At 35.5% G+C, this 18,543-nt stretch overlaps 1 protein-coding gene across 2 annotated transcripts in view; it reads right to left on the reverse strand.

Moving 5' to 3' along the window:
- Positions 1-1,653: 1,653 nt before the first annotated feature.
- LOC140521133 (uncharacterized) overlaps positions 1,654-18,543 on the reverse strand; it is a 29,217-nt gene continuing 12,327 nt past the window's right edge. Inside the window, exons 3-4 of one of the 2 annotated variants that reach the window (XM_072635870.1) lie at positions 12,364-12,531; positions 1,654-1,946 (exon numbers count right to left, since the gene is read on the reverse strand). The gene's annotated coding sequence lies outside the window, so the exon portion shown is untranslated. The remainder of the gene's footprint in view (positions 1,947-12,363; positions 12,532-18,543) is intronic. The other variant, XM_072635871.1, reaches the window with a different exon arrangement.

Genomic DNA, 18,543 nt, shown 5'->3' on the forward strand with positions numbered 1-18,543 from the left:
TTGGATTGATCTCCTTTCAACCCTGATGGTTTGCAGCTGTGCTGAGTCACATAGATTTTGTGCCTACTGGCTCTGAGCCAATCAGGAGCTGAGACTGCTATATATACTGGGAGGTTGGTATTTTGCTTCAGGGGTTCACTTATGAGAAGGATCTTTTGATTCCCTGGATAGGACTCTTGAGTAGCCATTTGTTAAGAACCCCCTAACTACTCAGAGGTTTGTACTCTTCCATTTGGTGGTATGTGTAGATGGTTGTATTATTTTGTTCTGACAGCAAGCACTCTGTATGTTGAACCTTCATGCTAATTTCTCTGCTTATTATTTTCTGTGTTCAGGGTGCTGACCTACCACTGAATTAATGAATTATTTAAAAATGTTTGATTAAAGTAAGAGCATTGGTCCCTTTAATAATTGTTTTTCCTTTAGCAAAGCAGATCAAAAGAACCTGTGTTAGCAGCCCACCCTGTGTGCTAGTGTGCTTGCTTCTACAATCAGCACTATTAAAATCTGGTTCAAATCCTGCCTCTGATATTACCTGCGCAAGCACATAAAAAAATCTTTTTAGCACTCTAGTCCTCAGTTTCCTCATTTGTAATAAGGATAATCTCTATGGTACCTACCCTCACAGAGTTTTTGTGAAGTTCAAAAGTACTTTGAAAACATTAGTGATATAAATATCAATTGCTATTTTTCCATATAATAAGCACACATTGGAAAATTAATAGCACAACACAACAGGAATTCCATGATTCTACATAATTCCACTCAACTCAGTATCTATTTGATGTGTCCTAGGTGTTCAGTACTGTGTTAAGCATAAAGGAAAATAAAAAGGAGGCAGCAAGATTCCCCTCATGGAGCTCAGAATCTCCAGGGGAAGGGAGATGCACTCTAAGGACCAATTTTAGTTAAATCACAATGAGATACTAAATAACAAAAGTGTACAGTGCCAAAAGAATGCTGCAGGCAAGAGAAATTCAGAGTTTGTAGAGACTAAAAGGTTAGTAGAGGCTTCAAGGAGTCACGAGGCTTGAGGTGCATGCAGAAGGGTGAGTGAAACTTTGTATTTGGGAAAAGGGTTGTTCTAGATTGCTATAGGGCAGTGACACAATGGATAGAGTGCTGGGACTCATCTTCCTCAGTTCAAATCTGGCTTTAGAAACTTCCTAGCTTCAGTCACTGAACCTTCTTTGCCTCAGTTTCCTCATCTGTAAAATGAACTGGAGAAGAAAGTGACAAATCACTCCAGCATCTTTGCCAAGAAAACTCCAAATGGGATCACAAAGAATTGGACATGACTGAAACTAAAGAACAACAAAGGTTATAAAAAGCAGGAATAAACCCTATGTTTTCAGGGCAGCAGTATTGGAGTGCAACTGATGGAGGGTATCTATAGGGGGAAAAGCAATAAAATATATATGTAGGATGCAATCTACTGTGAAAATCTACAGGTACAAAACAGTATTTGAATTTTATTCTTTAGACAACCAGTAATCAGGGAAGTCTTCTGAAATGGGATATTTTAACTATACATCTACTTTACTTAACTATTAAAAAAAACCATTAAGCTCAAATAACTATATTCTAAGAATGATTACTTCCTAGAAATGTTCAAGCTTTAAATATTAGCAAAGAAAAAATTTAGAGAAGATATTCTATATATTAATTTTATTATACTACATCTATGAAAGGACACACTGGAATCTGATAAATGCATTATATTGGTAAAGAACACTTTTAAAATATAATCAAAAGAAAATAAGTGGAATAATAGAAACAGATTCAATATAAAAGTAGCTAAGTATATTAAAATCTCCTTAAGGAAGGAATACAATTTTAGAAAAAGAAGGAATTTGTTAAAAGCAGTTTAGGTTCATTATTGTCAAATTTGTTATTCCAGGTTTATTCAGTTGGATTCTGAATGACAATCAGAAGATACTCCTTATCTGTAAAAAAAAAAAAAAAAAAGGCAAATTTTAGTTAATCTTAAAAACTGTATTAATTGCCAACGACTATTTATACTGATTTGACATTTACCTGGCTCAATGCAACTTGAAAAGCCTACCTATGTTTAAATAATGATGGAACAACTGGATAAAATATAAAAAGCTCAGCTAATCTTCTGATAGTTTACAAAATGTATTTAAAAGCATCAGGATTATGGTAATTTAATTCAGTATACATTTAATTGTCATCAAAATTTTAAACACTGCATAGTAATAACCTTGGTTTACGTATATCCTTGGTTTTACAAATACACATTTCTGAAGTATAAAATATATTTGAATAAAATGAAACCTGTTATGAAACTTGAAATGTTTCCCCATGACCAAAAATTCTCCAACTGATTGAACTGAAAGCTTTTAATTAAAAAGGGAGTCATGAGACCTGGCCTCCAGTTCCAGCTCTGCAAATTACCATCTTACTGACCAAAAGTTTCCTTTCCTGTAAATGAGGGGGTTATAATAGAAGATCTCTAAAGGGCTTTCCAAGAACTGTGGCCAGCTATGGACCTTGATGGTCACTTTATATTCATAAGGTTTTGCTCTGGTGGGAATGCTTTGAGAATTTTTTTTTTCTTTGTGACCTCTTCTATTCCTCTTTGTCCTGATTTAATAAATTTCATTATGTCTGAAGTTTTATGTATTAAAACTGAGTGAGACTGATGCACTTGAAATGTGTTAACACCATTTCTTACAATATAATGCAACTGAGGAAAATTAATTCTACTGATCAAAGCTAAGGTTCACTGAAGACTTCCCAAACTCTTTTACTGGAAATGAAATGTTAGAGCTCAAAGAGTTAGTCCAAAGCCTTTCTACCAAAGATAGAGAGACAAAGACCATCTGGAGTTAAGTGATTCCAGAGGCAGCATGATGTAGTAGAAAGAATGAGGAAATGGGAGTCAGGAGAGACCTCGGTGTCTTGGAGGGTCTTATACATGCATTCAAAAGGGCTTTAAACTGAAAAGGAATAGGGAAGGAGAAAACTGCCTAAGTATATCCACCAAGCTAGGGACCATAGACAAAGTAGGTGCTACATAGGAACAAGAATAGCAATAAAATCCCAGAAATTTGTAGTAAACAAAATCCAAGAAAGGAACCTTCAAAATGGCCTTAAATGTCTCTCTACAGGAATATACAAAATAAGTATGAAATATATAAAAACAAGTAAGGTGACCTAGAGTTTCCAATATAAAGATGCAAATTTGATCTCAATGATATAAATGACACGTTGGGTTGAGGTTCATGAGTAGAATACAGTTCTAGAACAAATACATTACTCAAATGAGAAGAGAGCTAAAAAAGTAGAGTGGATGGAATAGCACTGTATATATAGAAGATCTACTTCTGTGAAGAAATTAAAGAACTAAAGGAGGAAAACATATTGGTGATAAATATGATTGGTATTGTCTTCAGAATATGACATGGACCACACCGAACCGGAAATAAATGATAGAGAGTTTAGAAAACATCATAATTATTCAGACTTCTGTTAGAGCTCTAACTTTGATAAAACCAGAATAGCTCCTTGACTTGCATTAATGTCTATTTTATCACCAATAAAGAGGAAGTAGTTGATGGAGTACAAATGATGAAAATCTGGGGCATAGTGCACTTTAGAATTTATGATAGAGATACATAGATAGAATCTGATAGACACTAGTTTTGGGGACAGCAAATTCTAAGGGGTTCATGGAACAGCTAGATAGGATATCATGGACTAAAATTCTACAAGGAATTCAGCTCAGAATGTTTAGAAGGCCCTCAAGAATAAAATTCTGAAGTCACAAGTAAAAGAATTATAATGAGTAGGAAAAGATGTCTAAAGATATCAATATGGATTCAAGGAGCACTCATCAATGAACTTAGATTTCTAAGTCATGTACAAAAGATGGAAACAAAGGCAATTACTAGAAAATGACGACCAAAGCATGGTGCAACCTTGAAATGAGTTGAGGTTAATAAGGAAAGCTAAGGACCATGAAAAGTGTTTAAAGTTAATTGGTTAAAAGAAAAAAAAGCATCAACAAAGAAAAAAAGACTGCTGTTCAGTATGATTGGAATTATAGTAACAATTGATGAGGCAGATAAGGTAGAATGGCTTAGTCTGTTCCTGTTTTTTATTCCAAGTGGAAAGATCTTTGGATTGAAAATGACAAAAATGGCTAGTAGGAGGTTGATGTAAGTTCAATATATAAAAGATAGAATAAGAGGGCACATATCTGCTCTTGATGATTTCAAGTCAATAGGCCCATGTGCACTAAATCCTAGAATACTAAAATGACTGGTAGATGTGATTACTTAGCCATAGTTGGTAATCTTTGAAAAATTGGAGAGATTGTAAGAAATATTATAAAATTGGATGAGAAAAAATTGTCCTGAATTTCAAAATAGAAAATTTTGGACTCCAAACTACAGAGCAATGAAATTAATTTATACTTCTGAAAAACTCTAGAAAAAATATTTTGTCATTCAGTCATTTCACTTATGTATGACTCTTTGTAACTCCATTAGGATTTTCTTGACAAAAATACTAGAATGGTTTGCCACATCCTTCTCTAGTTCCTTTTATAAATGAAGAAACTGAAGCAAACAGGGTTAAGTAATTTGTCCAGAGTCACAGAACTCGTAAGTGTCTGAGGCTGGATTTGAAATCAGGTCTTCTTGACTAAGCCCAGAATTATATGCCAGTAAAACTGATAGTCAACCCTTTCCCCCAAGATGGCACTGGAGGTGAAGAAGGAAGCCGTTGTACCGCCCCCCCCCACCCTCACCAAGGCACAAGCCGAAAGGCTAAGAAGGAAGTTTTGAAGGATGCCCTTAACCATAAAGAGAAGAAGATCCAAACATCCCACACCCTCCAGAGACCCAAGACACTAAGACTTTGGAAGCAGTACAAATACCCTTTGAAAAGGGCCCCTTGGAGAAACAAGCTTGATCACTTGCCATTATTAAGTTTCCCTTGACCACTAAGCCTGCTATGAAATAGACTGAGGACAACAACACTCTAGTCTTCATTGTGGAAGTCAAGGCCAATAAGCATCAGATCAAGCAGGAGGTAAAAAAAATGTATGGCATCGACGTGGTCAAGGTCAGCCACTGATCCAGCCTGATGGGACGAAGAGGGCCTATGTTCAACTTGCCCCAGCCTATGATGCTTTAGATGTTGCTAACAAAACTGGAATCATCTAAACTGTTTCCAGCTATCCCACTCCACTTACAGTAAAAAGCTTTCCAGGAAAAAAAACAAAAAACAAAAAACAAAAACCTGATAGTCAATAAAAGTGGCTGAATGTGTCCAAAAAATATAAATTGCCCAAATTAACAGAAGAAATAAAATATTTGAATATTAAGGAAAAAAAACTATAGAAAATTTTATCTTAGAAAAAGAAACCAAACAAGCCTTCAGTGAGCTCATGCTAGTGGGCAAATATAGGAAGGACAGAAACATACAACAAATAATTATAGCTTACAATGTGAAAGAAGACAATAGAGAGTAGATTAAAATTTGAATTTGACAATTTGTTGCTTTCAGAAAACACAATAAAAATGAGAGATACACACAAAGATAAAATAAAGGCCCAGTATAGAATTTATTATGTAAAAAAAGCAGGGGTACTAATCATGATTTGAGATAAAGTTAAAATTAAAATATATTTAATGAAAAGAGAAAACTAGGGAAAGCATATAAGGTGTCACTAACATTATTCAATATTGTTTTAGACCATTAAAATAACCAGGTATCATAAAATATCTACCAAAACAGACACAGGAACTATATGAACATAAACATAAAAGACTTTTTATACAAATAAAGTCAGATTCAAAAATTGGAGTAATATTTATTGCTCATGGGTAGGTAAAGTCAATATAATTTTTAAAAATGACAATTTAACCTAAATAATCTGTTTATTCAATGCCATCCCAAATCAATTACTAAAAGTTATCTGAGTTAGAAAAAATATTAACAAAGTTAATTTAGAAGAACATAAGGTCAAGATTTTCAAAGAAATCAGGGAAAAAACAATGTAAAGGAAGATTCAGCAGTATCAGACCTTAAATTATATTATGAGGTAAGATCACTGGTGAATTTTCAATTAATTTTTGAATAAATAAAACCAACGTAGCCAAGAATAGAAGGAATGCAGAAAAGTAGGGGGAGGGAGTTAATGGACAGTCTCTCAGACAGGATGTAACTGTGGTGGAATACTGCTGTGATACAGGAAATGATGAGCTGACTGATTCTGAAGAACATGGAAAAACTTGGACCAATGAAGGAAGATGCTATCTAATTCCACAGAAAGAGATGACAAGTAGAAACATGCATAGTACAGTCTTACACATATATGCATGAGCGCATGTGTATACATGTATATGCTTATAGATATCTATATTTCTATTTATCTATCCATGTTTAATTGTAGCCTTCTTTAGGGTGGGGCAGAAATAAAGTAAAAACTATATAGCAGAGAACAAAAGGAAACCTACAAAACAAAGAAAAATTGGGTAGCTTTGAAAACAATGTGTAGAATTTATTAAATAGATTTTCTTGTAATAGAATTTTATTGTTTTATATTGAATTTTCTCTTACTTTGGCTGTATACATGGAAATGTTCTTTTTCTTTTCTTTTTTCATTTGTATTTAAGTTTAAAATGAATAAAAAACTTACAAAGAAAAAAGAAAAAAATCCTCAGGATCAGATGAATTTACAAATGAACTCTACCCATTTAAGGAACAATTAATTCCATTACTACTATTAAAAAAATAGGTTAAGAAGGAGTTATATCAAATTTCTCTTATGATATAAATATGGTTTTGATACCTAAACCACGGAGAACAAACACAGAGAAAGAAAACTATATCAATTTCCTTAATATCAATGCAAGAATTTTAAATAAAATACTAGCAAGGAGATTACAGCAATATATCACAAAGATCATACACTATGACCAGGTGGGACTTATACCAGAAATGGTGGGTTCAGTAAGAGGAAAACTATCAGTATAACCAATCATATCAATAATAAAAACAACAAAAATCACGATTATCTCAATAGATACAGAAAAAAAAACTTTTGACAAAATACAACACCCTTTCTTATTAAAAACACCAGAAAACATAGGAATCGATGGATAGAGAACCAGACCTGGAGTCAAAAAGGACTGAATTCAAATCCAACAAAAGAGACTCACTAGATGTTATGACCCTGGGCAAGTAATTTAACCTTGTTTTCTTACTTATAAAATAAGCTAGAGAAGGAAATGGCAAACAACTCTAGTATCTTTGCCAAGAAAGCCCAAAATAGGGTCACATAGAAATGGACATGACCAAAATGACTGCATAATAAATATCTATCTAAAATCAAGAGCAAGCATTATCTGTAATGGAGATAAACTAGAAGCCTTCCCAATAAGATCAGGGTGGTGCAAGGATACACGTTATCACCTCTATTATTAAATGTTATATTAGAAATTTTTGCAAAAGCAATAAGACAAAAAAAAAAAAGAAATTGAAGAAATAAGAACAGGCAATGAGGAAACAAAACTATCACTCCTTGCAGATGATATGATGGTATTCGATCAAAGCACTCTAGAGAATCAACTGAAAAACTAACTGAAACAATAACTTTAGCAAGTTTCAGGATATCAAATAAAACCACATAAATTGTTAGCATTTCTATTATCTTACCAAAAAAACCCAGAAGAAGGCATAGAAAGAGAAATTCCATTTAAAATAACTGGAAAATGTGAAATAATTGGGAGTCTACTTGTCAAGACAAATCCAGGGACTATAGGAATACAATTACAAAACACTGAAATTAATTTACTTATCCAGTGTCATACCAATTAAACTACCAAAACATTATTTTATGGAACTAGAAAAATAACAACAAAATTAATTTGAATACAGAAAAGGTGAAAAGTATCAAGGGAATCAGTTACATAAAATGTGAAGGAGGGTGGCCTAGCAGTAACAGACTTCAAATTATATTACAAATGGTAACGATAAAAACAATCTGGTACTGGCTAAGAAATAGAGAGTGGTGGAGCAGAAAATGAATATAGTAACCTAGCGTTTAATAAAACAAGTTTTGGGGGCAAAAACTTACCATCTGACAAAAAATTTCTAGGAAACTAGGAAAGCAATTTGGCAGAAACTAGGTATAGACCAACATCTCCAACACATACTACTGAGATAAAGTAAAAATTGATACATAATTTAAAGATAAAGGATGATATCATAAGTAAACTGAGGAAGCATGGGAAAAATCCTATCATATGGAGAAGGGAAAAGTTTAGGACCAACAAGATAGCAAGGATCATAGAAAGTAAAATGGATAATTATGATTGTATGAAATTGAACTTTTTTTGTACAACGAAAATCAATGCAGCTAAAATTAGAAGGAAAGCAGGAAATGAGAAAAATTTATAGGGAGTTTCTCTGTAAAAGATCTGATTTCTCAAATATACAAGGAACTGAGTCAAATTTATAAAAAAAAAAAAATGAGCCATTCCCCAACTGACAAATGGTCAAAGGATATGAATGGGCAGTTTTCAGAAGAAGAAATAAAAATCTAAATCACAATTTTTAGAGAAATACAAAGTCAAACAATTGTGAAGTAGTACCCCATACCTATTAGATTGACTAACATGGCAGAAAAGGAAAATGACCTATAATGGGAGAGATATGGAAAAATTCAGACACTAATGTACTGTTGGTGGAATTGTAAACTGGTCCAACCACTCTGAAGAACAATTTGCAGTATACACAAAGGGCTATCAAATTTTGCACACCCTTTAACTCAGAAATACCACAACTAGGTCTGTATGCCAAAGAGAACAAAGAAAAGAGAAAAGTACTTATATGTACACAGATATTTATAGCCTTTGTTTTTTTGTGGTGGTAAAGAACTGGAAATTGAGGGGATGCCTATCCGTTGGGAAATGGCCAAACAGGCTGTCATAATTGATTATCATGGAATTTTATTGTGCTATAAGAAATGATGAGCAGGATAATTTCAGAAACACCTCGGATGACTTAAATGAACTGATACAAATTGAAGTGAGTAGAACCAGGGGAACATTATACAAAGTACCAGGATTATTGTAACAATGATCAATTGTGAAAGGATTGCCTACTGTAATCAATACAATGATTTGAGATAATTCCAAAGAACTCATGATAAAAAAAATGCTATCTACCTCCAGAGAAAGAGCACTGAAGAACTCAAGTACGGAATGAATCATATACATATATACATATATATATACATATACATATATATATATATATATACATATGTATATATTTACTTTACTTTTTTTCATTGTTTTCATTAAATTTATTTATTTATTTTTAGTTTTCAACATTCGTTTCCAGAAGATTTTGAGTTTCAAATTTTCTCATCATCTTGCCCCTTCCCCATTGCAAAACACCATGCATTTTGATTACCCCTTCCCCCAATCTGCCCTCCCTTCTATCACACCCCTCCCCTTCCCTTATTCCCATTTTATTACTTTTCTTGTGTGGCAAGATAGATTTCTATACCCCATTACCGGCATTTTTTATTTCCCAGTTACATGCAAAAACAATTCTCAACATTCATTCTTTAGACTTTGAGTTCCAACTTCTTTTCCTTGCCTCCCCACCCATTCCCACTGAGAAGGCAAGCATCAATATAGGCTATGTATATATAGTTTTGCTAGACTTCCATGATAGTGATGTTGTGAAAGACTAACTATATTTCACTCCATCCTATCCTGCCCCCTATTTACTCTATTCTCTCTTTAGACCTTGTCCCTCCCTAAAGTGTTTACTGCTAATTACTCCCTCCTCCCATCTGCCTTTCCTTCTATCATACCCCCACCCCATGTATTCCCTTCTCCCCCACTTTCCTGTAGTGTAAGATAGATTTTCACACCAAATTGAGTGTGCATGTTAGTCCCTCCTTAAGTCAAATGTGATGACAGTAAGCTTCACTCTTTCCCTCTCACCTCACCCATTTTCCCCTCCATTGGAAAAGCTTTTTCTTGCCTCTTTTACAAGAGATAATTTGCCCCATTCCATTTCTCCCTTTCTCCTTCCAATACATTCCTCTCTCACCCTTTAATTTTATTTTTTTAGATATCATTCCTTCCCATTCAACTCACCCTGTGCCCCACCTTCTGTGTGTGTGTGTGTGTGCGTGTGTGTGTGTGTGTGTGTGTGTAATCCCTCCAACTACCCAAATACTAAAAAAAGTTTCAAGAGTTATAAATATTACCTTTCCATGTAGGAAAGTAAACAGTTCAACTTTAGTAACTCCCTTATGATTTCTCTTTCCTGTTAACATTTTCATGCTTCTCTTGATTCTTGTGACTGAAAGTCAAATTTTCTATTCTGCTCTGGTCTTTCAATCAAATATGCTTGAAAGTCCTCTAGTTCATTGAATGATCATTTTTTCCCCTGAAGTATTACACTCAGTTTTGCTAGGCAGGTGATTCTTGGTTTTAATACTAGTTCCTTTGACTTCAGGAATATCATATTCCAAGTCCTTTGATCCTTTAATGTAGAAGCTGCTAGATCTTGCGTTAGCCTGATTGTATTTCCACAATACTTGAATTGTTTCTTTCTAGCTGCTTATAATATTTTCTGCTTGACCTGGGAACTCTGCAATTTGGCTACAATATTCCTAGGAGTTTCTCTTTTTGGATCTCATTCAGGAGGTGATTGATGGATTCTTTCAATATTTATTTTACCCTCTGGTTCTAGAATATCAGGATGGTTTTACTTGATAATTACATGAAAGATGGTGTGTAGGCTCTTTTTTTGATCATGGCTTTCAGGTAGTCCCATAATTTTAAAATTGTCTCTCCTGGATCTATTTTCCAGGTCAGTTGTTTTTCCAATGAGATATTTCACATTATCTTGTTTTGTTTTATGATTTCTTGGTTTCTCATAAAGTCATTAGCCTCTATCTGTTCCATTCTAATTTTGAAAGAACTATTTTCTTCAGTGAGCTTTTGAACCTCCTTTTCCATTTGGCTAATTCTGCTTTTTAAAGCATTCTTCTCCTCATTGGCTTTTTGAACCTCTTTCATCAATTGAGTTAGCCTACTTTTAAAGGTGTTATTTTTTTCAGCATTGTTTGGGCCTCCTTTAGCAAGGTGTTGACCTGCTTTTCATACTTTTCTTGCATCCCTCTCATTTCTCTTCCCAGTTTTTCCCCCACCTCTCTTACTTGATTTTCAAAATCCTTTTTGAGCTCTTCCATGGCCTGAGACAACTGAATATTTATTTTGGATGTTTGGGATACAGAAGCCTTGACTTTTATGTCTTTCCCTGATGGTAAGCATTGTTCTTCCTCATCAGAAAGGATAGGAAAAGGTATCTGTTCACCAAGAAAGTAACCTTCTATAGTCTTATTTTTCCCCCCTTTTTTGGGCATTTTCCCAACCAGTTACTAGACTTTTGGGTCCTTTGTCAAGGGTAGGGTATACTCTTAGGGTCTGTAAGATCTCAGTTCCTCCAATGTGGCACAATCAATGAAGAGGTGTTCACTCCTCTCCTGGCCTGCGTTCTGGTCTAGGAGATACAACAGACTCTTCTGCCCAGGATCTGTGAGTAGAATTCCCTCTCCAGAGCTTCCACCAGCTTCCACCATGCTTCTCCTCATCCCAGGACCACCATTCAGTGGTGAGACCCAGATCAGCAGCTTGATTCCCCTAGGGTCTTTAGGTTGAAGGCTCCAAAAATGCATGCTGATGCTGCTGCCACCTGGGGCCATGGCTAGGGGAGGACCCTGCTCCCTCTCACCCAGGTGAAAGAGCTTTCTTACTGACCTTTGAAGCTGTTTCTGGTGTTTGTTGGTTGAGGAATCTGGGAATCACAGCTGCTACTGGTGGCACCCTGAAGCCTGCTCCAGTTCTGTTCCTGTGGTGCCACACAGTCAAAGCCAGGCTGTGCTCTGCTCTGAGCCTGGTACAATAGACCTTTCCTGTTGGCTTTCCAGGCTGCCTTGGGCTGGAAATCTCTTCCACTCTGTCATTTTGTGGCTTCTGCTGCTCTGGACTTTGTTCAGTCATTTTTTACAAGTATTTTATAGGCTGTGGGGGGAGAGCTCCTACAGATTGTCCTTCTGCTCTGCCTACTTGGCTCCACTCAGCTCCCTTTACTTTACTTTTGTTTCTTTTTTTCTTTTTTTGCAACATGATTAACAGCATGATTTCATACGCATAACTGATATCAAACTGCTTGCCTTCTCAATGAGTGGGGGAGTGTCTGGTGGGAGGGAGAAAATTTGAAACTAAAAATGTAAAAAAAAAAACCCAAAACTTAAAAATAAAAATTTTTTAAAATAAATTCTGAATATTATATTACCTGGGGCTACCATGACTTCATGTTTCTTTGATCTGATTCTTAGAAAAGTTAGGTCATTCTGAGGATCAATATCTCGCACTGTACTCTTGGCTTTCATAGTCAGCTGATGAAGAAGACCTGCATATTGAACTGTTGTAGAGTTATCTAAGGTTGTTCTGATGGGAATACCTATGAAATAAGGTAATTATTTGTTAATTAAATTCTCAGACTTTTAAAATAATGAAAAAGTATGACTGTTGATTATTTTACTTTACATGTGCATACTTTGATAGCTCTTGATTTCATGAATGTTAGTATTTTCTTCAATGGTATAACAGATCACAACCCATACCTGCCAATCCATCATCACATGCTATTCTTATTCATGTCTTCTCTTACATAAAGCATCCATCCACCTGCCTAGCTATGTTCCTCTAAATCCCTCAGTACTGTGTGGACTGACAATTGATAGGCTGCTTATTGTTTTTGTCTCACTTTTATTTTGTGACTAGCTTATCATTTTTTCTAGGCATAGATTTCTGATCAGGTCACAAGTCAAATTAATACCCACTAAGAAAAATCATGATACACAAGTTAGGCTACATTAACGAAAGTCCTGATCTTTCCCGACTCATACACTAAAAAGTCCATCAAAAAGAGCTTTTAAAAACTGGAATAACTTTTATTTTTGATATTTGTAATCTCTGTATGTTTAAGATCTCTGTATGATCTTTTCAGCATGGCACTACCCCCTCCATCACTGCTGAACATAACTCATCAGAACCCTTCTGTCCTCTGGGATATTTGTCCCAGTTTTATATAAAGGATCTACTCAACATTATGAAGATCTTTCTTTATCTTTGAATTTTTTGTTAGTATGGTGCAATGCTGTACTCCAGGAGTCTGTCCTTATCTCTTGCAACATAATCATCCCACCTTCTTTTTTTGCTGTGCATATCATTGAAAAAAAAAATTCTATTCTACTTCTCGTGTGTAATTTGTTGTTGATATTTTGCAGGCTACTTGGCTTAAAGTAATGTCTGAAAAGTGCTGTAAAACTGCACACTGCTATAGAAAATGTTAATTACTGTTATTAACACCAACCATACCTAATTTCAGGCAGTACGAAAGGAGATAGTGGAAAAAACTTTGGATTCGAATTCTGGAGCTGACATTCACGAACTGTGCAACCTCATGGATAAATCACAATTTCTCTGAGCCTCAGTTTCCATGTGTAAAATGAAGACAATAACAACAGCAATTGATATTTATACATAATTTAAGGTATACAAAGCATTTATTTACAACAACCCTGTGACATAGTGCAATATTATTAATCACATTTTATAGACATATGATCCTAGGACTTGTACATTGTCTCACAGTATCAGAGCAAGGATTCAAACCCAGATTTTTACTGGTTCCAAATCTGGTGCTTCTTCCTATTTACCTTACTGAGGTATTGTGAGGAATGTGCTTTATATACCTTATGAGTTAATATTACGATTTTCATTATTTTTGAGTCACTTGTGGTTGTGATTCTTCTGATACCATGATGTTCAATGATTTGCAGTCATATAATGTCACAGGGAGAATATTTCTGTTTAAATGATGGGTCTCTAAAGCAGTAAGCAGTTTAGAGTCTCTGCAAGAGCTGTGAAATTTCGTAAATGTCATCCAATATTGTGTAATATTTTACAAGCCTTAAATTTGTTTTAATAAGCATAAGCAACTCATTTTAGATATTTTTGATCCCTTCCTTTCCCTTCTGAAAGCTCATCTTGTCATTCACCCAGTTTAATTTTCTCTTGTTCTCTCTCATCTTCAGTCTTTCCACTTTTACTGGCTTCTTCTTCTCTGCCTATAAACATGCTTGAGTTTTTTCCATCATTAAAGAATAAAAGAAAACAAAAACCAAAACCCCTTGTACTTGACTATGCCATTTCCTCAGTCTGTCATCCCAAATCTTCCCTTTGTTTCATTGCCAGATACTGAGAGTAATCCACTGTTTCAACTGCCTCACCTCCCATTCATTCCAACCCTTGAAATCTGGCTTCTAACCTCTATAAAACACTCTCTCCAAGACTTCCAATAATCTCTTAAAACATTGAAATGTCTTAATCTTCATCTTCCTTGACTTTGGTGTACTTTGTAACATGGTCAATGACCCCCCCTTCTCATACTCTCCTCCTCACACAAGGCTCTGTCCTAGGTCACCAGATTCATTCTTCTTTTATCACTTCACAGTCTCCCTTAGAAATCTTTTTTTAAAAATAAATTTATTTATTTTCAGTTTTCAACATTCACTTCCACAAAATTTTGAATTTCAAATTTTCTCTCCATCTGCCCCCTACCCATTTTTAAAGCTCTGAGTTCCACATTCTCTCCCTTCCCCCCTCTCTGCCCACCCTCATTAAGAAGCCAAGCAATTTGATATAGGTTATACATGTTTGGTCATGCAAAGGACCACCACAACAGTCATGTTGTGAAAGATTAACTTTATTTCCCTCATCCTGTCCTTTCCTCCATTTATTTATTTATACTCTCCTTTGACCTGTCCCTCTGCAAAAGTATTTGTTTCCAATTACCCCTTCCCTCAATCTGTCATCCCTTCTATTATCCCAGCTCTCTTATCCCCTTTTCCCCTGCTTTCCTGTAGGGTAAGATAAATTTCCATACCAATTGAGTGTGTATGTTATTCCCTCCTGAAGCCAAATGCAATGAAAAGAAAGCTCAGATATTCCCTCTCACCTTCCCCTTATTCCCTTCCATTGTGAAAGCTCTTTCTTGCCTGTTTCATGTAAGATGATTAACTACATTCTACCTCTCTCTTTCTCTTAGTATTCTTCTCAATTCTTAATTTTCTTTTTTAGATATCACCCCTTCATATTCAGCTCACCCTGTGTTCGTTCTCTCTCTCTCTCTCTCTCTCTCTCTCTCTCTCTCTTTCTCTCTCTCTCTCTCTTCTCCCCATACATATATTACCTCCAACTATTTTAATACTGAGAAAGGTCGCATGAGTTACAAATATCATCTTTCCATGTAGGAATGTAAACAGTTCAACTTTAATAAGTCCCTTATGGTTTCTCTTTCCTATTTACCTTTTCATGCTTCTCTTGATTCTTGTATTTGAAAAAATTTTCTTTTCAGTTCTGATCTTTTCAACAAGAATGCTTGAAAGTCCTCTATTTCACTGAAGTTCCATTTTCCCCCTTGAAACATTATACTCAGTTTTACAGGGTAGGTGATTCTTGGTTTTAATTCTGTCTCCTTTGACCTATCATATTACAAGCCCTCTGATCCCTTAGTGTAGAAGCTGCTAAATCCGGTGTTATCCTGATTGTATTTCCACAATACTCGAATTATTTCTTTCTAGCCACTTACAATATTTTCTCCTTGACCTAGGAACTCTGGAATTTGGCTACAATATTCCTAGGAGTTTTCTTTTTGAGATCTCTTTCAGGAGGTAATTTGTGGATTCTTTCCATTTCTATTTTACCCTTTGGTAAAACTTTCAGAGCTGTTTTCCTTCATAATTTCTTGAAAGATGACATCTAGGCTATTTTTTGATCATGGCTTTCAGGCAGTCCCATAATTTTTAAATTATGTCTCCTGGATCCATTTTCCAGGTCAGTTGTTTTTCCAATAAGATATTTCATATTGTCTTCTATTTTTTCATTCTTTTGGTTTTGTTTTATAATTTCTTCATTTCTCATAAAGTCATTCATTTCCATTTGCTTCATTCTAATTTTTAAAGAATGATTTTCTTCAGTGAGCTTTTGGACCTTTTTTTTTTTCCATCTGACACATTCTGCTTTTTAAGGCATTCTTCTCCTCATTAGCTTTTTGGACCCTTTTTACCATTTGGGTTAGTCTAATTTTAAAGGTGTTAGTTTCTTCAGCATTTTTTTTAGGGTTTCCTTTAGCAAACTGTTGACTCGTTTTTCATGATTTTCTTGCATCACTTTCATTTCTCTTCCCAATTTTTCCTCTACTTCTCTTACTTGATTTTCAGTGTACTTTTTGAGCTCCTCCATGGCTTGAGACCAATTCATATTTTTCTGAAGAATCTTTATATGCAGGAGCTTTGGCTTTATCTTCTTCTGGCTGTATATTTCAATCTTCTTCACCAACCCTGTAAGAAAATATCTCTTCACCGACAAAGTAAGAATCTATAGCTTGCTTCTTTTCCCCATTTGCTCATTTTCCCAGCAAATTACTTGACTTTTGAGGTCTCCAGAAGCAACCCCCACTTCAGCAGTGGCTGCAGCTGCCCTGGGGCTAGGGTTGGGGTCTGATCATGCTCTCCTCTCAGTCAGGTGAGAGACCCTTCCCATTGAACTTTGAAGCTGATTTCAGCATTTGTGGATTGAGAAGTCTGGGATCCTCAGTAGCTTTGTGATATTCAGTCCCCTTAGGCTTACTCCCATTCTGTCAGTCCTGGCTTGACTCATGTGGAACTGCGCTCTGCTCCTAGCCTGATGTGATAGACCATTCCTATCTACCTTCCAGATTATCTTAGGCTAGCAATTTGCTTCAGTCTGTCATTTTGTGTATATCAGACATCTTCAATGGTATGTTCTATCAGCATCTCAAATATTTAACATTTATATAGTGCCTTACAGTTTGTGAAATACTTTACAAATATTATGTCATGTTAGCCTCACAACAACCCTGGAGATAAGGGATACTATTACCCCACTTTATAGATGAGGGGACTAAGGCAGACAGTCTTTCCCAGGGTTACTAAGCAAAGAAATATCTGAGGCTGAACTTGAACTAAGGTATTTTGGCCTCCAGGTCCAGTGTTCTTGCCACAGTTCTATCCATCAGCCTTTCAAACTCAACAAGTTCAAAACTGACCTCATCTTCCACACACATGACTATCCTTCCTTCAATTTTCCTTACTTCTGTCATGGTTACTATTATTTTCCAAGTCACCCAAGTATGCTATGTCAGGGTCATCCTTGATTCTTTCCCCTATTCAGGCAACTGCCAAACCAAGTTGATTCTGTCTCCACAAAATCTTTTTCATTCATCCTCTTCTTTTTCTCAGTCATATGACAACCACCCTAGTTCAAGCTCTCATCACTTTCCAAATACACTATCATAATGTCCTCCTATAGGGTCTCTCTTCTTCTAGGTTATTCCCTCTCCAATTCAACTGCCATAAAATTATCAAAGTAATCTTCCTAACGTAAATGTCTTTGCTCTGCTCAAAGCCTCCAATGTTCTATTTTGGCTTCTAGGATGAAATTTAAGTTCCTCAGCCTGGCATTTAAGGACAATGTGGCTCTAACATCCCCTTCCCACATATTATGTTTCAGTCAAACTGGACTGTCACCTGCTCTCCAAATGTGACATTCCTTCTCTCACCTTCTATGCATTTGCCCAAGCTGCCCCGATACTTTAAATGTGCTTCCTTGTTATCTCCTGACTTTTAGAATCTGTATTTTCCATCAACATTCATTCCAGGCATTACCTTCTCCATGTAGCTATTCTTTATAGATCCAGTTGTTAATGCTCTCTCCCTTCCAATGACTTAGCATGCACTTTTCTTGGTACATGCCATATCTCACAGTAGAATGTAAGATCCTTGAGGACTGGTATTATTTTTAATTTGTATTCCTAGCATCCAGTAGAGTGCCTTATACACAGCACACATTTTATAAACTTTTTATTTATACTCTTTAGTTATCTTATCACTTGGTGGCAAACCTCTCCAAATATTCTTATCTATAAATGATAGATGATAGTACTGATAGCATAAAGACCTTGAACACTTCAAAGTCTTTTTGGTAAAATTCACAGTCTAACCACCCACATTGAGAAAACAATACAAAACAAACAAACAAAATAAGGTGGTTGAAAGCTGCTTATTACCTAGATTATGAAAACCAATTATGAGCAATCAAGTTAGTCCATCAACCTGTATAACATGGACAAATACTTCAGAGAGATAATCAACTGGGCAGAGAAATGAGAGGGAATGGAGTAGACTACATTGCATCTGGAGGAAATGCTCAGTTTTCAATAATACCAATTTTTTCATTGAGGCAACAAAAATAAGATAACATCTCTTAACATCAGTATTATTCCAGTGACATTATATGGTTGCAGCAAATAACAAGAGAGTAATGGAAAGGTACATGGAGAGTTTAGAGCATACTGTCAATGGCAACCTGCTCACAGGAAGTGGGT

The sequence above is a fragment of the Notamacropus eugenii genome, chromosome 1, assembly GCF_028372415.1.
Source record: "Notamacropus eugenii isolate mMacEug1 chromosome 1, mMacEug1.pri_v2, whole genome shotgun sequence".
NCBI classification, from domain to species: domain Eukaryota; kingdom Metazoa; phylum Chordata; class Mammalia; order Diprotodontia; family Macropodidae; genus Notamacropus; species Notamacropus eugenii.